Consider the following 24,550-nt stretch of genomic DNA (forward strand, 5'->3'; position numbering starts at 1 on the left):
GGGTGCTTTCTTTTCCCCTTCATCTCCTGAAGGATTTTTACATCCATGGTTCCCTCTACTTAGAGAATTCTTACCTCATATATCTATAAGATTTACCCCCCACCCCATGCCTTCTTCAAGCTTTTGTGCAAATGGCAGGACCAATACACCCAAAGGCTTTGGATAGATGCCACCCACCCTCCGTTTTCTGTGAATACCTCAAAGATGCTTGTGTATTAATTTCCCTCACACTTTCCCTAGGATGAGTACTTCTCATCTTCGGTTGCTCTGTGTGTGTGTGTCATTCTGTCACTCTGTCACTTTGTTGTATGCGTAGATTTGTGTAACCACAACTGCAACCAAGATACGAAACCACTGTGTTACCACAAATCTCTCTCGTGCTCTCTCCATACTGACACCCACCGGCTGCTTCCTACCATCCTTCACTTCCAGTCACCACCCATCTGTTTTTCCTCTCTGGAATGTCATTTTGAGACTGAAATATATACACGAATCTCAAAAAGTATGTGACCTTTTAAGATTGGCTTTTTTCATCTAGCACAGGGCCCTTGAGATCCATCTAAATGGTTGTGTATATCACTGGTTCACTCATGGTTTTTACTGCTGAGCTGTATTTCATGGACCAGATACCACAGCTGGTGTAAGCAGTCACCCGCTGAGGGACCTGTTGGTTGTTTCGAGTTTGGGCTATTACAAATAAGGTGTCTCTGAAGAATAGTGCGTGGTTTTTCTGTGGACCTAAGTTTTCATTGTTCTGGGATGGATGCCAGGCAGTGGAATTGCTGGATCGTAGAGTGAGTGTTATGTGTAGTTTCTTTAAGAAACTGCCAAACTGCTTTCCCGAGTGGTTGCACCAACTCCCATTCCTATCAGCCATGGGCGACAGATGCAGAGTTGCTGCGTCGTATCCAGCCATAGGCAGTGTCAAAGAAGGCTTATTCATTTAGGTGCCTGGTGGCTCAGTTGGTTAAGCATCTGCCTTCAGCTTGGGTCATGATCCTAGGGTCCTAGGATCAAGCCCCATATTGGGGCTCCCTGCTCAGTGGGGAGTCTGCTTCTCCCTTTGCCTGCTGCTCTGTCTACTTGTGCTCTCTATCTCTCCGTCAAATAATAAATAAAATATTTTTTTTAAAAATCGTTCTTTTACCTCTTCTAACAGATGTGCAGTGATACCTCATTATGGTCTTAATTCACATTTCCTACCTGAGTAGTATTATTGCATATCTTTTTCATGTGTTTGTATATCCTCTTTGGTGAAATGTCTCTTCGTGTCTTTTGCCCATTTTCCAACTGTTGTTTTAATGTTGAGTTTTGAGAGTTCTTTGTATATTCTACTGTGCCAGATGTGTGGTTTACAAACATTTTCTCTGTAACTTACCTTTTTACCCTCTTAAGAGGGTCCTTTGCAGAGCAAAAGTTGTTGATTTTAATGAGATTCAGTTGGTCAAATTTGTCTTTTATGGGTGTGTTTTTGGTGTCATGTCTACAATTCTCCAAGCTGACGTCCTCCAAATTTTCTTATTTTTTTCCTAGAAGTTGTATACGTTTATGTTTTACTTTCAATCTACCATTTCCAGTTAATTTTTTAATAGAGTGTGAGGTTTAGGTTGAGATTAATGCCTTTTTTTCTTTTTTGTCTAGGGATATCAAATTTCTCCATCACCATTTTTTTGAAAAGACTAAGATTTCCTCCCTCTACTAAATTGCTTTTGTACTTTTGTCAGAAATAACTTGGCTGTAATATATTCGGTGATTTTCGGGTTCTCTGTACTGTCTCACTGACTTGTATGTCTATCCTTCTGCCAATAATGTACAGTCTTTATTACTGTCTATCAAACATCTTGAAATAATAAGAGTGATTTCTTCCACTTTCTCTTTTTCTCAAAATTTGTCTTAGTTATTCTAACTCGTTTACCTTTCCATATAGATTTTAGAATAGTGAGGTTCATATCCACAAAAATAACTCATCTGGATTTTGATAGGAATTCTGTTAAAACTGTATCTAACTTTGAGAAGACTTGACCTATCTGAGTCTTCAATCAGGGGACACAGAATATCTCTCTATTTAGGTCCTCAATTTCTTTCATCAGCCTTTTGTGGTTTTGTACTTTTCAGCACGTCCATGTTCCAGTAGATTTGCTTCTAAGTTATCTTTTTAAGCGATGTATGTGGAACTGTATTTTAGTTCTGGTGCCCACGTGTTTATTGCTGGTGTCCAGAAATACAATTGATTTTTGTATTTTGATCTTGTATTCTGTGACTTTGCTGAACACACATAATTGTTCTAAGAGGATTTTGTTTGTTTTTGGTTCCTTGGGATTTTCTATGTAAACCATCATACCGTCTTCAAAGGGAATGGGAAGTACAATCCTTAGCCGGAGAGGGAGGGCAAATGTATGTTTCTAGAGAAAAATACAATCCACTGAGCAGTCTGCACCACCAACTCACAATTGGCCCAGACTGCGGATACGTGACCCTGTGTTTCTGGGGATGCTGAGTATTTCACCTAAGACCTTACCACAGTGTCTGTCAAGTAACGCAGTACCCTTTGTCTTATATTAGAATGTGACATCACCAGGACTTGGCAGACAGATCTCCCCATCTGCCAAGAAGCTCAGTTGTGAGTGTGAAGGACTGAAGATCTAAAGGTCCCAGGTTTTGACACAGTGAACACTTGACTCAATAAATACCGTTTCCAGATCCTTTTCAAAAACACCCTGGTCTGGAGGGATAGTTTTCCTATATTCCTTGGACTTTAAGCCTTTGTACTGTGCTCCTAGGAAAATCTCTATTAAGAAGCACTGAAGTCCTTTTCTGCTTGGAAGAGAATAGCAGATCTCAGCTACTTTGGTTTAAGGTTGCAGGTGACTGACTTTTTGGTGTTTTCTTACTTTAGACAGATAAAAGTTGTCAAAGTGGAACCCAAATTTCTTCTTTTGAAAGATAAAACTCAACAATCCTCAGACCCAGGAAAGGCAAGGACCACAGTGCCTGGACAAGGGCTTGAACCCTGGACCCTCAGATTAAAAGTCTGATGCTCTGCCAACTGAGCTACCCAGGCTCCAGAAAGGATCTCTCCTCCAGGCACATAAATAGGATTGAACTTAATAGTGTGGCAGATTCATCCTTGCATTCAGGAAAGGCAACTGAGCAGGTGTTTAACCTCTATAGTCAATGCACCCAGCCCTTGTTTATGTTTTCTGTAGGTAGGTAGAGAAGGAATGTAAATGGCATCAAGAAAACAATCCTTGGGGTGCCTGGGTGGCTCAGTGGGTTGAGCCTCTGCCTTCAGCTCAGGTCATGATCTCAGGGTCCTGGAATCAAGCCCCACATCGGGCTCTTTTCTCAGCAGGGAGCCTTCTTCCCCCTCTCTCTACTTGTGATCTCTCTGTCAAATAAATAAATAAATAAAATCTTAAAAAAAAAAAGAAAGAAAACAATCCTTATTTGGGTACTTGTAGAAAGGGAAAATAAACAGAAGAAACCAACAGATGGCTCCCAATAGATATTTATGGAATGCATAGTGAAATCTGTCAGCTCTCATTTACTGGGCACCAAGAAATACCAAAAGGGAAACACAGAGCAGCAAAAAAACAACAAAAATATAAATGAATAATAAAAAACAGGAGAAGAAACATGGAAAGCAACCAATGGAGAACAATGGTAAGAATCTGCCAAATTTGGTAACATCTACCAATTTTTTTCTTGGTGCAAGAAAAAAGCAAGACATTAAAAAGGAAGGGAGATGTCTGGTGAACATGAGTGGCCCAATGTTGCACATTTCACTGATGTTCTGAACCCCTAAGAGAATTTTTACAACTTGATATTTCCTCTTACAATTTTCCCTGGACACGTAGCATTTTTCTTCACATGTTCAAATTCTTCTGAAGGGTATTGTGACTTGTATCAAAGGAATCTAAAAAGCTCAGTAATTTAATACTTAGCAATATCCATTGAGAGAGAGAGAGAGGGAGGGAGATAGAGACAGAGAGGGAGACCCCTTCTTTAATCTTCTATGGAAGATTTTGCATTGATCCTTTATCTCCTTGAATTTGTTATTTCCATTCTGTGTCTCCCATAGATTTTTTTTAATCTCAATACTGTCATTTTGTATTTAGTCTTTCTTGATATTCCTACCGTACTTTTAGGTATCCAATACAAGTATAAACATTGAAATCTGACGTTATTTCCTGTGACCCCAAATCTATGTTAAGAATACTTCTTATGGGGGCACCTGGGTGACTCAGTGGGTTAAAGCCTCTGCCTTTGGCTCAGGTCATGATCCCGGGGTCTTGGGATCGAGCCCCGAGCCAGACTCTCTGCTGCGCAGGGAGCCCGCTTCCTCCTCTCTCCCTGCCTGCCTCTCTGCCTACTTGTGATCTCTGTCTGTCAAATAAATAAATCAAATCTTTAAAGAATACTTCTTATGGATTGGGTTGTATTTGTATCTACCTGTAGTGCAAAGTAATAGATAATTTGAAGACCCCCTTTCCTGGAAGATGTAATGGATGTGAATATAGAATTTGTTTTCCCCCAGTTACGGCCCCCACAGTGAAATTCCATAAGAGACCACCTCAGCTGAAGGAGGCGTCTGACTCAGTATTTCCAATTGTTCCCACATTGGAAATCCACAAGGACAGCGTTTCCACAAATCCAAGCCAATGTGCCATAGTCAGATGAGTCTTCGTTTACAGAAATGTCTTAATTTACCAGAAGGGTGAGATTTTTCCGAGAAAAGTGAGAATGTGGGATTTAGAGCTGTACTTCCCTGGCAGACTGATTCTCAGAAGGCGAATTTTCTGTCACCCTGTTTAATTAAATAGGAAAGATCTAGAAATAGATTTAGTTAAACTGTTTGGATAGAGTTCAGCAGAAGTTGCTTATAAAACTGACGGTCAAGGACGGCTTTGACTTGATGATCTCTAGACCCCAAGGCAGGTGTATCCTTGCTAACATGCGATTCCAGTATCATGATTAGTGTTTCTAGTGTGAAAGTGGTTTCATTCCTTTCCCTGAGTCTTTTTCCTTCGTCCTTCCTTGTTCATTCCTCCTCCCTTTCCTCAGCCTCCTGAAACCCAGTCCCCTTGAAAAGCAGGTGGTTCCAGCAGCTCCTCGAAGTTCATGCCTTCCTGATCCACCCAGGATGCAGATCCCGAACCCGCTTCCTGAAGCCCATATGGCCCCAGAATGGTCCAGGAATTGCACGGCCCCGTGCCCCATGAGAGCCGCACTCTGCACACACCTGACTGGAGGCTGTAAAATACTGCCCACCAAATCCGGATTTGAAATCTCTCCAGTGCATTTCCCCAATCCTCTGATGGAGAGCGTGACAGAGAGGCTGGAGCGCACAGGGACAGTGAGATTCCTGTTGTCACATGTCCTCTCCTGCTTTCCCACTTGGCAGGGCTGGCTGCCCTCGAATTCCTGCCCCCTTTCCCGTTTGCCAGTCCCTACTTGTTCTTTGGATCTCAGTTCCCACGTTACCCATGACCTCCTTCTAGAAGCTTTTGCTGCCTCCTCAAGACCGGCTTTTGAAGCTCCTGAAATATCCCAGGATTCCTGAGATTGTCTCAGTTTGATGAATAGCACTTACCGCGTGCCATATTATCACTCTTGTATGTTCCCTCCCTGACCGTTAGCGTGCTCAGGGCTCAGTCCTTCAGCACCACGTACAAGCAAATGTCTCTTTCCATCGTGGGCTGCTCCCTCAAGCTCCACATTCACTTATGCACCTGCCTTCTTCTCGGGAATTTATACCTGACCTTGTCAAAACCCGAACTCCTGGCTTTCCCCATCTTCCCCATCTCAAGAGGCAGCCGCTCCAGCTGAAGATGCTCTTTGGCTCCAATCCTAGAGTCCAGCTCCCAGCTCCGCCCTCAAGATGTATCCACTTCCCCACCTTTGCTTCCTCCTTCTGTTGCCATCACACGAGAAATCTTACCATCACCTCTTGCCTAGATTTTGGCAATGGACTCCGCTGCTCTCCGGCTTCCTATTTCCCCTTGCCCCTTTCCTGTCTGTTCTAAACATAGAATGAGTGGAAAACTCTCCAAGGGCTCTGCTCCGATTCCAGGATGGAAGCTGAAGTGCTTCCAGCGACCTGGGCTGCCATCCCCGCTCTCTCCTCCCTTTCCCCTGCACAGCCTCCCGCTCCTACTCGCCTGGAAACTCTCCCCACCCCTCCTCCCAATATATGCCTTACTCATTTCCTCCTGCTTTGGAGTTTTGCTCAAATATCACCTTCTCAGGGAAATCTTACCTGTTCAACACATTTAAAAACACTTTTTAAGGAGTCATCCCTATTATCTTCCTGCTTTATTTTTTATGAGGACGTATATATTTTTCATTCATTGGTCTGAATTTCTGCTAAGAACGCAAACTCCACAAAGACAGAGATTTTTGCCCATTTTGTTCCCAGCTATCGTTCTGGTGTCTAGAGGCACACATGTAGCTACTCGCTAACAGTTTGTTGAGTGAAGGTTGAATGAATGGCCGGTCACTTACATAGGAAACACTTGACCAGTGAGGCTTCTGCAGGAGAGTGTGTAAGCAAATTTCAGGAGCTTAACCCTGAACGGGGACAGAAATGGGCTTTTCATAGGTAAAGCGTTCCAGATTCTGTTTATAGGGCTCTTGGTTGGGTGTATAAACCTGGGTGGCTAACGGTGGGTCTTCTGTCTAATCGCGGGGTTTGACGTGCTAGCCAGTGCCCATGCAGGGGTTAACGCTCACTCGTGCAGGGTTGAGCACCTGACATCCCTAGTCCCATCTGCAGAGCCGCAGGCTCATTAATTCATTAGTTCATCCCCTTCCCAAACCTTCAGACTGGGCCTGCATAAACCCTGACTTCTGAGCCCCCGGTGTCCAAGGATAAGGGTATAAGGCATGAGGCCCCAAGGCGCGGCAAACTGTTCGAAAGACGACATGTCCTGTGAGGCTTCCGAATGCTGCGTTGAGAGATTTTACTCATTCGGTTGTTTAGTATTTGGGAATAGTAATGGACTCCCAGAGTTCAAAATGATTACACAGTGACGTTTCCTGTGTCACCTACCTACCTACCTGGTTCCTACTTTGTCCCCCATCCCCCACAGGTTCTGCTGTTCTTCACTTCCAACCTCTCCTTCTGGAGTTTACCCACATTCGCGTAACCTTTGTTCACTTGTTCTGGGCCTTGCCTTTGGTACTTCACAATACAGGTTGGAAATCTTTACGTGTTCATTCAGAGGAAGTTTCCTTGTCTCTCTTCATGCTGTTTTATATTTTTAGTGTGAAATATAACAGGTAAATAAAATCAACATCTGTGCTTAAGCAGGAACATCTGACTGTCACTTGCGATGGTGATCGGTGTGTGCCGACATCGAGAAGTTGTGTGTGTCTCTTCCCTGTAACCTCTGTCCTCTATGTGCTCCCAATGCCCCCAGAAAAAACTCAGTCCTGACTTTTTACATTCTTAATACATTTCACCATGTGCACATATATCCCTCAACAATATAACCTAATTTTGTCTGGTTTTGAAATGTACATAAGTATCATCATCTTAAATGCTTCCTTTGTGTCTGTCTTTCACAAAAATCTCTTTGTAAGGCTCATCCCTATTATTTTCTGCAGCTCAGACCTGTTGTCAGCTGCTGAATAGCACTGGACACTGTTTATCCGAGTGAGTGCAAATGTTCACTCCAGTTGATCCCAGTTGTTGGCTCTACGGACAACACTACGTGAAAATTCTCCTACGAGTTTCCTGCCGCATACGTGCACTTACTTCTCTTGGGGAGAGATCTTGGACAATAGGGTATGCACATCTTCGACTTACTAAAGCCCAGCTGTTTTCCACAGTCTCTGTGTCACTTTAGACTCTAAAGAATAGTGATCAAAGTCATTACTTCACATCCTTGCCAATAATTAGTACTTGTTGTCTATTTAATTTCAGCAATTGTGGTGGAAGATCCATAGCATCTAATTACAGGATCAGTTTGCGTTTTCCTGATTTCTGACAAGGCTGCTTGCTGACAAGGTCGTTGTTTTGTAGTAGGTCCACAGGGGCGCCTAGATGTTGGTTTTGACTCAGGTCATGATTTCATGGGATGTCCGCTCCACAGGGAGTCGGCCAGGAGATTCTCTCCCCGCGCCCCTCCCCCAGCTCACTTGCAGGAGCACATGCTCATCCTTACTCCCTCTCTCTCAAATAAATAAATAAATCTTCAAAAAATAATAAAATAGGTCCACAAACTCTGTGGCACTCCTGTCATCGGAATACCCTCTCCTTGCCTGAGGGTCACAGTGACCGGCTTCTGAAAAGCAGAGCGAACAGAAGAGACGCTGGTGACATCGAAGGCTAACCGTTCTCGGCCAGGCTCCAGTCCTCCCTCACAGACGTCACAGTCATAGAAGCTCTTTCTGTATTCCATATTCCGTATTCTCATGCTAGTCCTGTCAGTTATGTATGTGACAAATATCTTCTGCCATTTTGTGACTTAGATTCATCCTTTCATAGTGCTTTTTTTTTTTTTAAGATTTTCTTTATTTATTTGACAGAGAGAGAGAGAGATCACAAGTAGGCAGAGAGGGAGAAGCAGGCTCCCTGCTGAGCAGAGAGCCCAGTGCGGGACTTGATCCCAGGACCCTGAGATTATGACCTGAGCTGAAGGCAGAGGCTTAACCCACTGAGCCACCCAGGTGCTCCTGAGCAGATAAGGTTTTAAATGAAGTGTGGTTTGTTTTTTGGTTTGTTTGTTTTGAGGTAAAATCGCTTAGGTTTTAGAAAACATTAGTTTAGAAAACATTAGTTTCAGGTGCACTGCATAATAATTTGATATCTGTGCACCATACCAAGTTATCACTATCCTAAGTCTAGTTATCTTGCCTCATGACACAACTGACACCCTTCGCCCGTCCTCCAACCCCCTCCCCTCTCTCAACTGCCAATCTGTTCTCTGTGTCTGAGTTTTGTTTTGTTTGTTCATTTGCTTTTTTTTGGATGCCACAGAGAAGTGAAATCACACAGTGTTTCTCTGGCTACTTAGTTAACTTGACCTGTGTGGAATGTGCTGGGTCCCCTGCGGTAGTGAAGCTGCCAGGAAGCTTTGAGCGAGGGGCTGGCGGAGCCTCAGGGATGGAGAGGGCTGGGGACCCGGCCTTGGAGCAACAGGGTCTGGCTCTGCCTCCGTCCACACAAGCCAGGCAGAGGAGCGTGCAAAGATGGCGCTCGCCTTCACCTCCACCTCCAAAGGAAGTCAGCGGGCTCTCGTCCCTCCAGCAGACACTTGAAGATTAGCACATGAATCTCCTTCACGGAGAATCCTGCCAACTCTGGGAGGAGTGAGTCAGCCTGGGGGCCCTGGACAGAGCCCCTTTAGCTTCCAAAGCCAGATGTTTGGGGGCCTCCATGCTCTAGTGCGGGTCCCGAGGTGGGACACGAGCCCCTCTCTCCTCGAAGAAACTCCAGGCCTGTGAGCTTCCTTCTGTGTGTGTCTGCTCCCCAGAGCTGGGGTTTTGGTGAGACTGCATCTATGCCTCTCCTTCCCATCTGCGATGGCCTGTTTATCCCTTGTGGCGGAGGGAGTTAGGCTACCTCTCAGTTCTTCTTCCACGGGGATCGTTGTGTTGGCTTCCAGGTAAGCTGGACTAAAATCAACGTTCCAGTTTCGTGGACAGCTTTGAGTGGAGAACACATGAGCACATGACAGCAACGAATCTTCACCTGGCTTGAAACCAGACTTAGATTTCCTTTGTAATGTGTTTGCTTTGGGGATGTCCCTGCTTGGCTTAGAGCTCAGATCTGGGCACATCACTTGAAGGAAAGGCCTACTTGAAGATAATGAATTAAGAAATAAGCTCAATTCCCCCATTTTGGTTGGGGAGCAAGCTCACACTTGCTGACCGTGGCACGCACCTTCGGAGAATGTTCCTGGCCTACACTCTCAGCTTTCTCCTTCCCGTTATTGTGCTACCCTACTGGGGCATCTAACCTGCCAGCCCACCTTCCAGACCAGATTCATGGCCCAGGAGCTTATGAAGCCAATGTAACCGATGGCGGACACCATCACGTGCCATCTGCTGGCTGTTCATTATCGTTCTCCCCTTTCAAACTACGTTCGACTGCTCCTTCTCCGTCTCCAGGACATGAGATCAGATGACCCATTTATGGTAATTGGGATAAGAATAAAATAATACCCAAAACTTCCAAGTTACAACCCTACTGGGAAAGAGATGTCTTTCCTTTCTGCTGGGATAAGATGCCTGGATGTCAGACAGAAGCGTGCTTCAAGGATTGTGCAGTGACATGGTTGGGAGCCTGACGTCTTGGTGTTCCCATGTCCACGTAACCCTGGGCTGCTCCTGTCCACAGTCTGGATAACCACTGATCTGGGCCTGTTGTAAGAGATACTCATAATCCTCATGGAAGCAACCTCTTTGAATACAGAGTTGAACCTGACTGCAAAGAGGTCCATAAAGAAAATCAACCATGTATAACAATTAACCTCAGTATGTTAAAACTCTCAGGTAAAGAGAAAATGGAAGCAGTGATCTTACATTTATAAAAACTAACGGGGCTTCTATTGTAAACAGAGACAGGAGACTGATATTCAGCAGAGACCGAAGTGAATGAGTGATTCAATAAGTTAGCAGTTACCTCCAAAGCAAGCTGTGGAAGAAAATGCCAGAATAACTATGTGTGAAAGTCCGGCATCCAAAACTGAAATCCAGCGTCAAGTTGCTGGAGAAGACCGAGGATGTCAAGTTAAAAAACTCCCAGGATAGTGGTGTTCGGTACAGACATTAGAAATTATTGTGGGGAACCATATCCTGTTTGAAAATAGCTATATGAAGAAGAAAAATAGGACTGCTATACAGTATCACTATAATCACTACACATTTTAAATTCATTTTAAATACATACATTCTAAAAAGGAAGTGCAGTGATATACCCATGGCTGGAACAAAACAGAGAGTTGGAAGAGTCATCTTGCAGAGATAAAGTACCTCTGTTCGTCGTGGTCTTGTGACTACAGCGCGCTTCCCCGGTCAGGGAAGGTTTACTGAGCATGTACTCTGTTTCTCCTTCTGCTTAGCTTCCATGAAGTGAGAAAACTCCAACGGTGGAGCTTACCTTTAAGGTGATTATTGAACATCAAGGAACCACTAAGTACAAAATTCCGTGTGAATAAATGCTACAGAAATTCAAAGAAAAAAGAGATGAGTGCTGAAAGCAGCTGATGAAGGCAAATCGTCACCAGCAGCCACGGCTGTGTGTGTGCCAAACCACAGCATGGAGTCTGAGAGGCAGGAATTCGGAAGGAAAGAAGGAGGGGATTCCGACTGGAGTCAGCATGTGGTCGAAGTGTTGGGAAGCGGGCGAGAACGTGGGAACCGACCGGTGGCTGAAATGTATCTCAAAGGGCGCGTGGTGTCTGCTGTCCATGCGAACAGGCTGAGAAAGTAACGGGAACAAAGGCATAAGGTAGCAGCTCAATGACCGGCTCTTACACTTGGGCTCCTGGTTTTGTTTGTTTGTTTGTTTTTAACATTTTAAAAAAAGATTTTATTTATTTATTTGACTGACAGAGATCACAAGTAGGCAGAGAGACAGGCAGAGAGAGAGGAAGGGAAGCAGGCTCCCTGCTGAGCAGAGAACCCCTGAGATCATGACCTGAGCTGAAGGCAGAGGCTTTAACCCACTGAGCCACCCAGGTGCCCTGGGTTCCTGGTTTTAAATCCATTGCACAATACACTAAAGTACGTTCCTTTTCCAAAACCATTCAATTTGTTTAGTTATCAAATGCTTTTCAAAAAGGCTTCCAACTTCAGCACATGAGGTCATATGACCCATTTGTGGTTAACGGGATGGGAGTAAAATAATGCACAAAACTTCCAGGTACCCCCTCCTGGGAAAGAGATGTTTTTTCATTTCTACTGGCTTGAAAAGGGGTAAGTGATTATAAAACAATGCAGAGGCATCACAGGAAATTTGGAAAAGAGTAACTGGTCAACTTAAAATCACAGGTTTCTGAGATAAATCTTCATATTTTCAGGGCATTATCTCTGTAATCACAGGACAAAGACAAGAGACCAAGAGACTTTTCTAGATGTATGGAATCTCAAGATTTACTCTTGTTTGGAAACAAATCCATTTTCCAGTTTCATCTTTTCTTGGTAAGCTGCTCAAGACTTTACAACTGTTTTCTAGTTCCTTGTCACCCGAGACATGACAGAGACCAGTTCTACTTAATAGGGACGATGTACACTGCAACATTAAATTTGGGTGCCTTCTAGGTAACCCAGCCTTTACCAACAGTTTGATTCATTCTTTTTGAGGATTTATCAAACACCATATTCTTAATCAAGACCCCAACCTTCCTACTGCAATAATTAGCACAATTTACACTATTTTATCTCTTTATCTCCTTGAATACTCATGGTATCTTCAATCTTGGAGGACCAATACAAAGATAATAAATAGCACGTAGTCTATATCTTTACTGAACTCCTAATGACTACTACATCTTCACACTGTAAATCAGACCTGTTGTAGAATAATTAAGTCACAGTTTGAGAGTCACATCTATAAAAACCTGCACTGGTAATAAATAAAATAAAGGTGGATCTTAAAGATCAATGAATCAGGCCTCCCAATATTTCAGGTGAGCGATTTAAGGCAAGAAGAGGTAAAGTGACTTACTCTGAAGCAAGTAATAGACCTGGTTGGTCACAGAGCTGAGATTCGAACCCAGGACCTCTAAACCCCAGACATGTGCCCTTCCCACTAAATCAAGTGGCCACTCTAGTGAACAGTTTTCATGATCCTCCTTCTGTTTCCCTGGGGAGGGTCTCCACAGTCACCAGACCCTCAAGGCATTCAGAGGGTGAAAGATGCAAGATTTTTCATGTTGAATAAAGGAGTTTTGTCTGAAGGTTTTCCTACACTCAGTATGTATATTTGCTTTCTCTCCACTATGAACTTTCTGGTGTTTTGTAAGATACATGCTCTGGCTGAAGGGTTTTCCACATTCATTACATTTGTGGAGTTTCTCTTTGGTATGCATTTTCTGATGTTTTTTAAGATCTGTCCTCTGGCTGAAGGCTCTCCCACATTTACTGCACTCATAAGGTTTCTCTCCAGTATGAATGATTTGTTGTCAAATAAGGCCTGAGCAGTAACTAAAGGCTTTTCCACATTCACTGCATGTGTAGGATTTTTCACTGGAATGAGTTTTCTGATGATTTGTAAGGTTTCTACTCTGACTGAAGCCTTTTCCACATATGTTGCATTCATAGGGCTTCTCTCCAGTGTGCATTCTCTGATGCTGAATAAGTGTTGACCTATCACTAAAGGCTTTCCCACAGTCCTTGCATTTATAGGGCTTCTCTCCTGTATGAATTCTTTTATTTTGAATAAGAGACAAACAGAAACCGAAAGCTTTCCCACAATCACTGCAGTCATACAGCTTCTCTCCATTGTGAGTTCTCTGGCGCTGAATATGCGCTGAGCGATCCCTGAACATTTTCTCACATTCATTACATTTGTAGGGTTTTTCTCTGGTATGAATCCTCATGTGTCATGTAAGGAATGAACTCTGGGTGAAAATTTTCTCACATTCCTTACATTTATATGGTTCATCACCTGTAAGACTTCTCTGATGTTGAGTAAGATATGCATTTCTGCTAAAGGTTTTTCCACATTCCTTACATTCATAGGGCATCTCTCCAGTATGAGTTCTCCGATGTCGAATACGAGCTGAATAGTTTCTAAAGGCTTTTCCACATTCACTACACTCATAGGGCTTCTCTCCAATGTGAGTTCTCTGATGCTGAATAAGGGCTGAATGATCACTTTCCCGCATTCACCACATTTGTGTCGTTTCTCTCCAGTATGCATTCTCCGATGTTGAATGAGGTCTGAGCAGTAACTGAAAGCTTTCCCACAGTCATTAAATTCAGAGGGCTTTTCTCCTGTATGAATTCTCTGATGCAGCGTAAGACGGGTGCTCTGGCTAAAAGCCTTTCCATATTCCAGACACTTATAAGGCTTCTCACCAGTGTGAATTCTTTTTTTTTTTTTTTAAGATTTTATTTATTTATTTGACAGAGAAAGATCACAAGTAGGCAGAGCGGCAGGCAGAGAGAGAGAGAGAGAGAGAGAGAGAGAAGCAGGCTCCCCGCTGAGCAGAGAGCCTGATGCAGGACTTGATCCCAGGACCCCGAGATCATGACCTGAGCCAAAGGCAGCGGCTTAACCCACTGAGCTACCCAGGTGCCCCCACCAGTGTGAATTCTTTGGTGCTGAGTTAGGTATGTGCTACGACTGAATGTGTTGTCACATTCAGGACATTCATACAGTCTGTCCCCACTGTGAATCCTCTGACGTTGAACAAGTACAGAGCAGTAACTGAAGGCCTTCCCACATTCATTGCCCTTGTGGGGCCTTTCTCCTGTATGAGTCTTCTGATGGTTTGTTAGGTGGGACCTCTGGTTAAATCCCTTTCCACACACATTACATTTATAGGGTCACTCTGCAGTGTGAGTTCTTTCATGTTGAACAAGAGCAGTGTGGTCTCTGAAGGTGTTCCCACATCTACCACATCCGCAAGGTTTCTTTCCATCACACTTCCTTGGTATAATTAAGTCCGAGTTTTGTTTGAAGATTTTTCCATGTGTACAGGCTCATGAAAACACTCTTCTTAGGATCACTCTGCTCTGAAACTACTGACTGTATAGTGAAAATGCTTCCAAATTCATTAGATGCTGCATCTCTTTCTTCGGCAGGTTCCATACAGGTGACTTTTATTTTGTCCCAGATACTTCTCCTGGTTTAAGTGCTGATTCTTACACTGTTGTCTAGACTTCCAGGTATCTCCCAGTAGAGATTTTCTCTTTTTAAGTTCTTCTGTGTTTACTCCTTGGGATGGGCCATCTTTGAAAATGTCCTGCTGCTCAACTTTTGATTTCTTGGCGTTAGGTCCAGACGTGCCATCTAAAAGACAGAAAAATACAAATCTGCTCTGTGTTCAATGCTGAAAGAAAAGAAACCATTCTATGAGGAATAGGCTAATGGAATTGTAAATACTGAGAACATACAACACTAGGGATATAAATGTAACCTAGTAATCTAAGGATGAATTAGCTGGAAATGCCCGTGGTGTGAAAGGGTCTGTCTGATTTAAAACAAAGTAATCAAAGAGACTGGAACAAACACTGTCAGGTGAGAAGGTGATTTGGAGAAAGGCTTAACTGTAGAGATTAGAAAAGAGAAAAACATGAAGATGAGCAGGTATTTAGAAAGGAAAACTGTTATCAAAGAGAAATGACTTTCATGAAGTCTTCTGTGAGAAAACTTACTTCATCAACACTTAAACTATTATCCTAAAGCCTTAAAAAATCTTTTCTTTTGGGGGTATCTGGCTGGCTCAGTCAGTGGCATGTGCAACTCTTGATCTCAGGGTTGTGATTCAAGCCCCACACTGGGCATAGAGATTATATAAAAATAAAATCTTAAGAGACCCAAACTTTTCTTTTAAATTTGGTTTCTTGACTTACACAAAGCAATATGTTTACCAACTTCCTCTTTGTTGAATAACTGCTGCTGATGTTGTTGCTTTATAGTTAATGTAAGAAGTACAGAAACTAGGTCTAAAAAAAGAAAAGGTTGAAAAGGGAAAATCTTACTTGTTTTGAAATGAAAAATAATTCTCATGGCTTTCCAATGACGTTTCTTTTTTACTTTCAGTCATGGACAGAAAAGATAAGAAACATTAAGCATAGAGGGCGGGCAAAGGAGAGCCTTCTTTTTATGTATCAGCATACCTGGAGGTTGTCTTTAACTATGGGTTCATACTTTTTTTTTTTTAAGATTTTTATTTACTTATTATTTGTCAGACAGAGAGAGAGAGAGAGTGACCGACCACAGGCAGACAGAATGGCAGGCAGAGGCAGAGGGAGAAGCAGGCTTCCTGCCAAGCAAGATGGGGTACTTGATCCCAGGATGCTGGGATCATGGCCTGAGCCGAAGGCAGCCACCCAACCAACTGAGCCACACAGGCGTCCCTATGGGTTCATACTTAAGAGTGAGTCACTAATATGCTGATTGAAAGTTAAGTGTTTGGGTGGAAGGACATGATACACAATGGGTTTCACTGCAGGATTGCTGGGCAGGGATTTGGTTGTTTTAATAGATGACCCCGAAATGTTGGCACCTACAGCATTTTATTTGGGGCTGATTACTCTCCCCAAAATGAAATATTCGGACCTTGTACTTAGGGAGGAGGGGGTGGGTATGTGGAAGCCTGACTGCCCATCTTCTGAGTTAACTGAAAAGAAGAACTAGGTGAGTAGATTTTTTGAAAGATTTTATTTACTTATTTATTTAGAGTGAGCACTGCAGGAGTAGGGGCAGAGGGAGAGAGGATCTCAAGCAGACTCCACGCTGTGCACAGAGCCTGATGTGGGGCTCGATCTCATGACCCTGAGATCATGACCTGAGCCAAAACCAAGAATTGGCCTCTTCATCGACTGAGGCCCCCCCCAGGTGACTCAGGAAGCAAATTTTTGCTTAAACTTGTTTTCAGTGCAAACCTTAGATCATAGCATGAAATAAGCAAGCATTAAGCACGAGGAATTAATAATTTTAACATTCGACATTCATTTCTCATTCACTAGTTTATTATTGCTTCTCCTGCCCCCAAAGCCTTTTTTGCCTTCCTTATTCTGCCCTTCTAATTCTTGACCATATCTCAGAGTCCCACTAAAATTTCACTAGTCCATGACATTCCTAACTCTCATTTTCCTGGTCTCCCACAGTATTTACTGTACTGTTTTTTTTTTTTAAAGATTTTATTTATTTATTTGACAGAGAGAGATCACAAGCAGGCAGAGACAGAGGGGAGGAAGCAGGCTCCCTGCTGAGCAGAGAGCCCGATGCGGGCCTCGATCCCAGGACCCTGAGATCATGACCTGAGCCGAAGGCAGCGGCTTAACCCACTGAGCCACCCAGGCACCCTTTACTGTACTGTTTTAACTTCTAATTCTAGTCTTTAAAAGCAGTGCCTTACACTGTTTACCCATTATGTCATGTGTGCATATGTGTGTCTCCAGAGTTGGCGTTCCATGTCTTGGAGGAAGGAAACGTGAATGACTCGTGTGGGTGTGGGGTTAATACTTAGTGAGTTTATGCCAAGCCGACTCACCGTATTGGCATGATTAATCCTCCTAACAAGCCCAGGAGGTGGAAACAGAATCTTCATTTCAGGAGAGGTTCAGGGTGTTGAAGTCATGTGCCTCAAGTTACAAACTGGAGTTCCAGAGTCCAGGCTTCAGCTCTACTGGCCTGGGAAAAAGAAGGAACAGATGATAACGATTAAAGACACAGAAAATCCCGAGTTTTAATCCCAGCCTTCGACTGACCATCTGTGTGACATGAGGGGAAGCCCCCCATTTGGCCTCTTTCCAATCCTCAATACCACTTATAGTGCGATTTCCCCCCCCAAATACTTAAATTGTTCTCATGCTTTCCCGATAAAGGTCCTTAACGTTTTGATCCATTGCCTACCTAGCCTCACCGTTTGTCACTCACACATGCCTTACATCCCAGCACACCGGGTTTACTTCCTAGTCATTTATCACACTTCTCATGTCTCCCAGCACATGCTGACCTTTTTTCTAGAACTCCCCGTCTACCACCTGCTGATAGCTGAGCTAATTCCTGCTCACTCTCCGGGATTCAGTTCGAACATCACCCACTCTAAGCTCGTTATCTATATTCTCATCACCTCTATAATAATAAAATAATTGTTCCTATAAATAATAACAGCTAATATTAAATAAATGCTTGTCATGCTTAGAACCATCACTGTTCTAAGTACTTTACACATATTTATTTATTTATTATTATTTTTTTTTAAAGATTTTTTATTTATTTATTTGAGAGAGAGACAGTGAGAGAGAGCATGAGCGAGGAGAAGGTCAGAGAGCGAAGCAGACTCCCCATGGAGCTGGGAGCCTGATGTGGGACTCGATCTCGGGACTCCAGGATCACGCCCTGAGCCGGAGGCAGTCGTCCAACCAACTGCGCCACCCAGGCGTCCCCTTTACACATATTTAATCACTAATCCCTACTGGAACTCCAGCAGGTAGAAGCTATTATTATCTTCATTTTATGAGTGAGGAAGAGGGACATAAAATTGTCCAGTCCCATGCAGTAACCTCCAGCCCCGTGCGGCTGCTGCGCACTAGAAATATGCCTACACCAAACTGAGGTGTGCTGCGAGTGTAAAATACACACCAGATTTTGAAGAGTCAAGAAAGAAAGGGCAAATATCTCAGTAATAGGTTTTATATTGATTAATCATTAAAATGTTTTAGGCATCTGAGAGTCAACCAAAGATATTCTTAAAATTAATTGTACCTCTTTTTCATTAGTTTTCTTGAGCTTGACTACCAGAAAATTTAAAATTACACATGAGGGTTGGATTTTATTTCTACTGGTCAGTGCTGGCTTCGAGAGATGAAGATATTCGTGCAAGGCTGCAGAGCCAGTATGTGACAGAGCCAGAGCCTCAGAGCCCCTCTTCACCACTGCTCCCATGCTGTGTCTGCACTGACCCATCACAGCACTCACCAGTGTCTTTACTAGCCTCTGACCTTCCAGAAATTAGAGACTGAAGTCTTTAACCTCTGAGCCCTCAACTCCTGGCACAGTATCTCGCACACAGAATATGCCTGATGAATGTCTGGTGAGTGGACAGATGCTGGTGGTTTTCTTATGAGAATGCCACAATGACAGCAGGGGTTTTATTTATTTATTTTTTAAAAGATTTATTCATTTATTTTAGAGAGAGAAAAAGAGAGAGAGTAGAGGGAGGGGCAGAGGGAGAGAATCTTCACGCAGGCTCCCCACTGAGTACAGAGCCCAACATAGGGCTCAATCCCATGACCCAAGAGATCACAACCTGAGCTGAAACCAAGAGTCCAATGCCCAACTGACTGAGCCACCCAGGCGCCCTGACAGGAGTTTTTGAAGATTAGTCTGGCCAGTGTTTTTTTTTTTTTTAAAGAGTTTATTTGTTTATTTGACAGAGAGAGATCACAAGTAGGCAGAGAGGCAGGCAGAGAGAGATGGGGAAGCAGGCTCCCCGCCAAGCAGAGAGCCCGATGTGGGGCTCAATTCCAGGACCGTGAGATCATGACCTGAGCCGAAGGCAGAGGCTTGACCCACTGAGCCACCCAGGCACCCCAGGTTTTTTTTTCCAACTAAACCCTAGAAATTACTTAAAGAATAAAGGTGAGATAAAGCCACCACTCTAATATTTAGAACAGTAAGTGATAGTATCTACTTTTCAAATAATTACAGGCATAAAAGCTAAGAGGGATATTCAACCTGTAAACCTAAACAACCCCTGAGGAGACAATTCTTCACAGATACCTATTACTAAGAGGCACAAACGGAAACCATGAAAGGAACCCGTGGAGTAGTCAGAAAATTAGCTGAATCAGAGCTTCGCATTGTCATGCACAGCCTGAGAAGATGGCTTCATAAAGGACAGCGAACTCGATCGATTTTTTCTGGAAGGAAAGGAGTAATGTCCTTTATAAGCATATTTACAGTACAGTAGTGAGAGGCAAACACAAATTATAGAGCGCAGATAGGGCAGGGATGCTGGATTTAGGACACTGGGGATTTACAGCTCCTATGATCACTGTGGCAAGCACGCTCACGGATGAAGTAGACAACATGCAAGAATAGGCGGCCAACATAAGGAGAATCAAAAAAAAAAAAGCTAGAGATTTATTTTTAAGGTTTATTTATTTATTTGAGAGACAGAGCATGAGCAAGGGGAGGAGCAGAAGGAGAGACTCTCAAGCGGACTTGGCATTCAGCGGGGAGTTGGATGCGAGGCTTGATCTCAAGACTGAAAAGCAAGAGCCGAAATCAAGAGTCAGACGCTCAACCAAATGGGCCACCCAGGCGCCCCCTAGAGATTTAAAAAAAAAAAACTGTAACCCCAATGAAGAATGCCTCTGATGAACTCATTAGTAGATGGGACACAGTCTCCTTTCCAAGAGGATACATCAATAGAACTTTCGGAAACTGAAAAGCAAAGAGCATAAAGACTGAAAAGAAAAAAAGTTTAAGAACAGACACTTGTGAACCTTGTCCTACGTATGTCTTCATCGTCTGTTCATCTGTAATCTTTATCACATCCTTGATATTACACTAAACCTGCCAACATATGTGTTTCCCTGGGTCCTGAGAGCTGTTCTAGCAAATGATGGAATCCAAGGGGGGAGGTCATAGGACCCTCCAATTTGTTGCCAAATCAGACAGAGGTTGTGGGCGATCACATACTTGTTTTTTTTTTTTTTAAAGATTTTATTTATTTATTTGACAGAGAGAAATCACAAGTAGGCAGAGGCAGGCAGAGAGAGAGAGAGGGAAGCAGGCTTCCTGCTGAGCAGAGAGCCCGATGCGGGACTCGATCCCAGGACCCTGAGATCATGACCCGAGCCGAAGGCAGCGGCTTAACCCACTGAGCCACCCAGGCGCCCCGATCACATACTTGTGATTGGCATCTGGGCTGGGGGCCATCTTGTGGAGACTGAGCACTTACCCTGAGGAGTCTTTGATAACTCCGATTAGTGTCAAAACTGAAGTGAATTTTAAAATGCTCAGTTGGCTTCACAGAGAAGTGCTTGGTGTGGGTAAAAAAATCCCCCACATTTGTGTCAGAACTGTCGTGTGTGGGTCGTGTGAGAGTTGGGAGAAAACCAGGAGTGTGTTTGTTAAAGGAAGTTGGACCTACATCCTATGTGTCTCTACTGTCCGAAGAGACTGCCATTACCAGTTTGTATCACAGGAAAAAATCTTTTCCTGGGCTGCAACACTCGTCACAAACAGGACTGAGTTGACCAGTACTGCTGCTCAGCACTGTATTGTCAGTGTTTAGCACAGTGTTCAGTCAATATATGTAGAAAGAATAAAAGTTCATTAATTCAGTCATTCAGTCATTTACTTAAAACAGAGATATCCTAAAGATGCTTGTTTTTTGTTTTTTTAAAGATTTTATTTGACAGACAGAGATCACAAGTAGGCAGAGAGGCAGGCAGAGAGAGAGAGGGGGAAGCAGTCTCCCCACTGAGCAGAGAGCCTGATGTGGGGCTTGATCCCAGGACCCCAGGATCATGACCTGAGCCAAAGGCAGAGGCTTTAACCCACTGAGCCACCCAGGCGCCCCTCTCTGGGTTTTTTTATGTGATTAAATTCTCCAGGATAAAGGGAAATGATACTGGATGGAAATTATGGTTCCCCAAAAGAACTTAAGAGTCTTAGAAACAGTAAATATCTGGGTAAATTAAAATGTATTTTTAGGAGTTTGTTTTTATTTTTTTTATTTAATTTATCATATGTGTGACCATTTAAAGGAAAAATCATAACCCAATTGCCTTGTACAATTAAAAACACATGTACAAGTAATACAGGAAACAACTAGAAAAAAAGAATAGGGTGTGGTAATAGAAACTATATGGTTGTAAGTTTTCAAATTTTTATTTATTTATTTAGGATTTATTTATGTATTTTAGAGAGAGAGCACAAGTGGGAGGGGCAGAGAGAGAGGGAGAATCTCAAGCAGAGCCCAGAGCCCCATGTAGCACTTACGATCACGACTCTGAGATCATGACCTGAGCCCAAACCAAGAGTTGAACGTTCGACTGACTGAGCTCCCCAGGTGCCCCTAAGGTTTCATGCTTTAATGTGAAGGGACATCACAGAAGCCTGTGAAGATACTGTAATCCCTACAGGAACTACTAAAAATAATAATGGAAAGGAGCACAGCTAAAAGCTAATAGGAAAACTTAAAACAAATATTTAAAAGTATTTAAGTAGTCTGTGAAACAGAAGGAAAAGAAAATCAGGGGGAAACAAGGGGACAAACACAAAGCAAATAATAAAACGGTGAGACAAATCCAAACATACCAGTAATTACTAATGTAATTCAGTCTAAACCAGTGGCCAACAATTTATGGTGCCCAGGGTCAATCTGGCCCAATGCCTGTTTTAGAAAATAAGGTCTTACTGGATCACAGCTGCACCCATTCATTTATATACTGTCTACTGCTGCTTTCCCTCTCTTTACTCTTTTTACAACTTTTTACAAACTAAATGGCCCGTGAAGTCTGAAATATTTCCCATTTGGCTCTTAAAGAAAAAATCTGTCCAATCCTCATCTAAGCCCCCTGATTAAAAGGCAGAGATCATTAGAGTAGATAAGACAAACTCTATGCTTTCACAAGAGACATATTTCATATATGAAGACATGGGTCAAGGGTAAATGGATAGAGACAGATTTACCATGCACACTGTAGATTTCAAGACAGAATATTATCAGAGCTGAAGAAGGACATTTCTTAATTTTCAACAGCCATCTCTCAGCAATTGACCAAGGGCAGTTAAAAAAACAAAACAAAACAGTAAAAACAGAAGATCCAAATTACACTCTCGAACACCTTGACCTGTCTGATACTTAGTATACGACATCCAACTGCTGGATTCACAGTTCTCTACATCCACATGGCACAGTCCCCAGGACAGACCAGATGTTAGGCCAAAACAATTTTCAGTAAATTTAAAAAGATAGGAATCAGTGTCCGAGCTGGGACTTGCACGTTCAGCCACAGTGAAATAATGAGAACCAGGTGTATCCTCCCGCCCGGAACAACCAAAAAATACAGGAACAATGACAAAATCTGGAGTGACAATATGTATTTTGACAGCGGACAAAATACATGAAACAATGGTTTTTAAGACACCGGACATCCAGTGGTAACAGTGACCCAGAGACACAGGAAACAGACGGGGAGAGCCCTCCACTGGCCTGGTGTGGAAGGTGGTCTCAAGACCATCCTCAGGGATTTTCCTTCTCTTAAGTAACCTGCTCCAACCAATAAAATCTGGCAACATTGAGGGAATAATTAGGTCACAAAAGAATGTTATTTTCATCTCAGTAGCAGATTCTCTCTCTTGCCGGCTCTGAGGAAGCAAGCTGTTAATACTGGAGGTCTGTGTGGCTAAGGGCCAAGGATGGCCTCCATCCAACAGCCACCAAGAACTAAGTCCTGCGGTCCAATAACTCGACAAACCGAATCCAGCAACAACCACAGAAGGAAGTTTGGAAGTGAATCCTCCCCTGCTTGAGCCTTCAGATATGATCACAGACGCAGCTGATACCTTGACAGCACAGCCTTTTGCAAAAGACCCTGAGATAGAGGATCCAGTTAAGCCGTGTTCAGATTCCTGGCCCTGGGGTAATAAATTCGTGTTGTTTTAAGTCTGCTAAGTTTTCGGGGCGATTCGTTACATAGCAATGGATAACTAAGACATCCAACATCCAACAGACTGCCTTGAGAGTTTCCAGGCAGTGGCACAGAGTTAGGGAATCCGTACATAAGAACTGACCGGATGGGGATCATGTGGCTGGAGTTTGCAGGACAGAGTACTAAGAAAGGAGACACATGTAGAGAGAACTCTGGAGATCTGCAGAGGGGCCCCCTTGTTAGCAAGACACAGATCACTACATGCCTATGAGGAAACTACTCAAGGCCAGGAAAAGAACTACTTACCAGTATATTGGTGGTAACAGTGCTCAGAGCTCAAACACGGCCCATTCTGACAGTCATACTAGAAAACTGCATGATACATGAAACACTGGGTAGAAATCACAGAACAGTCATGTTGTACGAAGGGATAAATATCTCCTGGCTGAGAACAGCTTTGATCCCAATTAAAAAATCTTTTTTTTTTTTTTAATTTGTTAGAGAGAGCGAGCACAAGCACAGGCAGACAGAGTGGCAGGCTAGAGGCAGAGGGAGAAGGAGAAGCAGTCTCCCTGCGGAGCAAGGAGCCTGATGTGGGACTCGATCCCAGGACGCTGGGATCATGACCTGAGCCGAAGGCAGCCGCTTACCCAACTGAGCCACCCAGGCGCCCCCCACTTAACAAATCTTAAAAGCAAGACCTGAAAGGATCAAAGTGTTTCCCAGAAACTTTATTGCATCCCAGATAAAATCTCATAAATATTTTTAGGAACACAAAAATACCTAGCACCCAAAAAGAGAAAATTCGTGCTGTCTGGCATCCAAACAAAGATTACTGGGGGAAAAAAAGAAAAAAAGACTGAAAAAGAATCAGTCAATAAGAACCAATCTGGAAAAACACGTGAGAATTATAATCGATAGAGTTACATTCCACGTGTCCAAAATAAGTAGGGAATAGCGGGCAAAATTTTTTAAAAAGGCTCAAAATGAACTCAGAGATAAAGACTAAAATCAAGACGAGAAAGGCACTGGTGGGTGTAAGGGCCTGCCCCTCCCAGAGGAACTTACTTGTAAACCCTGGATGTAGGGGCGGGGCAGGCCGGATGAAGACATCCAATCAGTGGGGCGCGCGTATATCCACTAGGGTGAGTTGAAATTCAATTGGCCACCTGTGTGTGGGTGGGGCTCAACCACCCCCATAAAGGTTGGTCTGCGAGGCTGTCGGAGGCAGAAGGAGAGCTGTCAGAGGAAG

At 43.4% G+C, this 24,550-nt stretch overlaps 1 non-coding gene across 1 annotated transcript; it reads right to left on the reverse strand.

The window, feature by feature from the left end:
* Positions 1-2,988: 2,988 nt before the first annotated feature.
* Positions 2,989-3,061, reverse strand: TRNAK-UUU. The gene has a single exon. It is a non-coding gene; the product is annotated as a tRNA-Lys (tRNA).
* Positions 3,062-24,550: the final 21,489 nt, after the last annotated feature.

Source organism: Neovison vison, chromosome 1, assembly GCF_020171115.1.
Source record: "Neovison vison isolate M4711 chromosome 1, ASM_NN_V1, whole genome shotgun sequence".
Taxonomy (NCBI): domain Eukaryota; kingdom Metazoa; phylum Chordata; class Mammalia; order Carnivora; family Mustelidae; genus Neogale; species Neogale vison.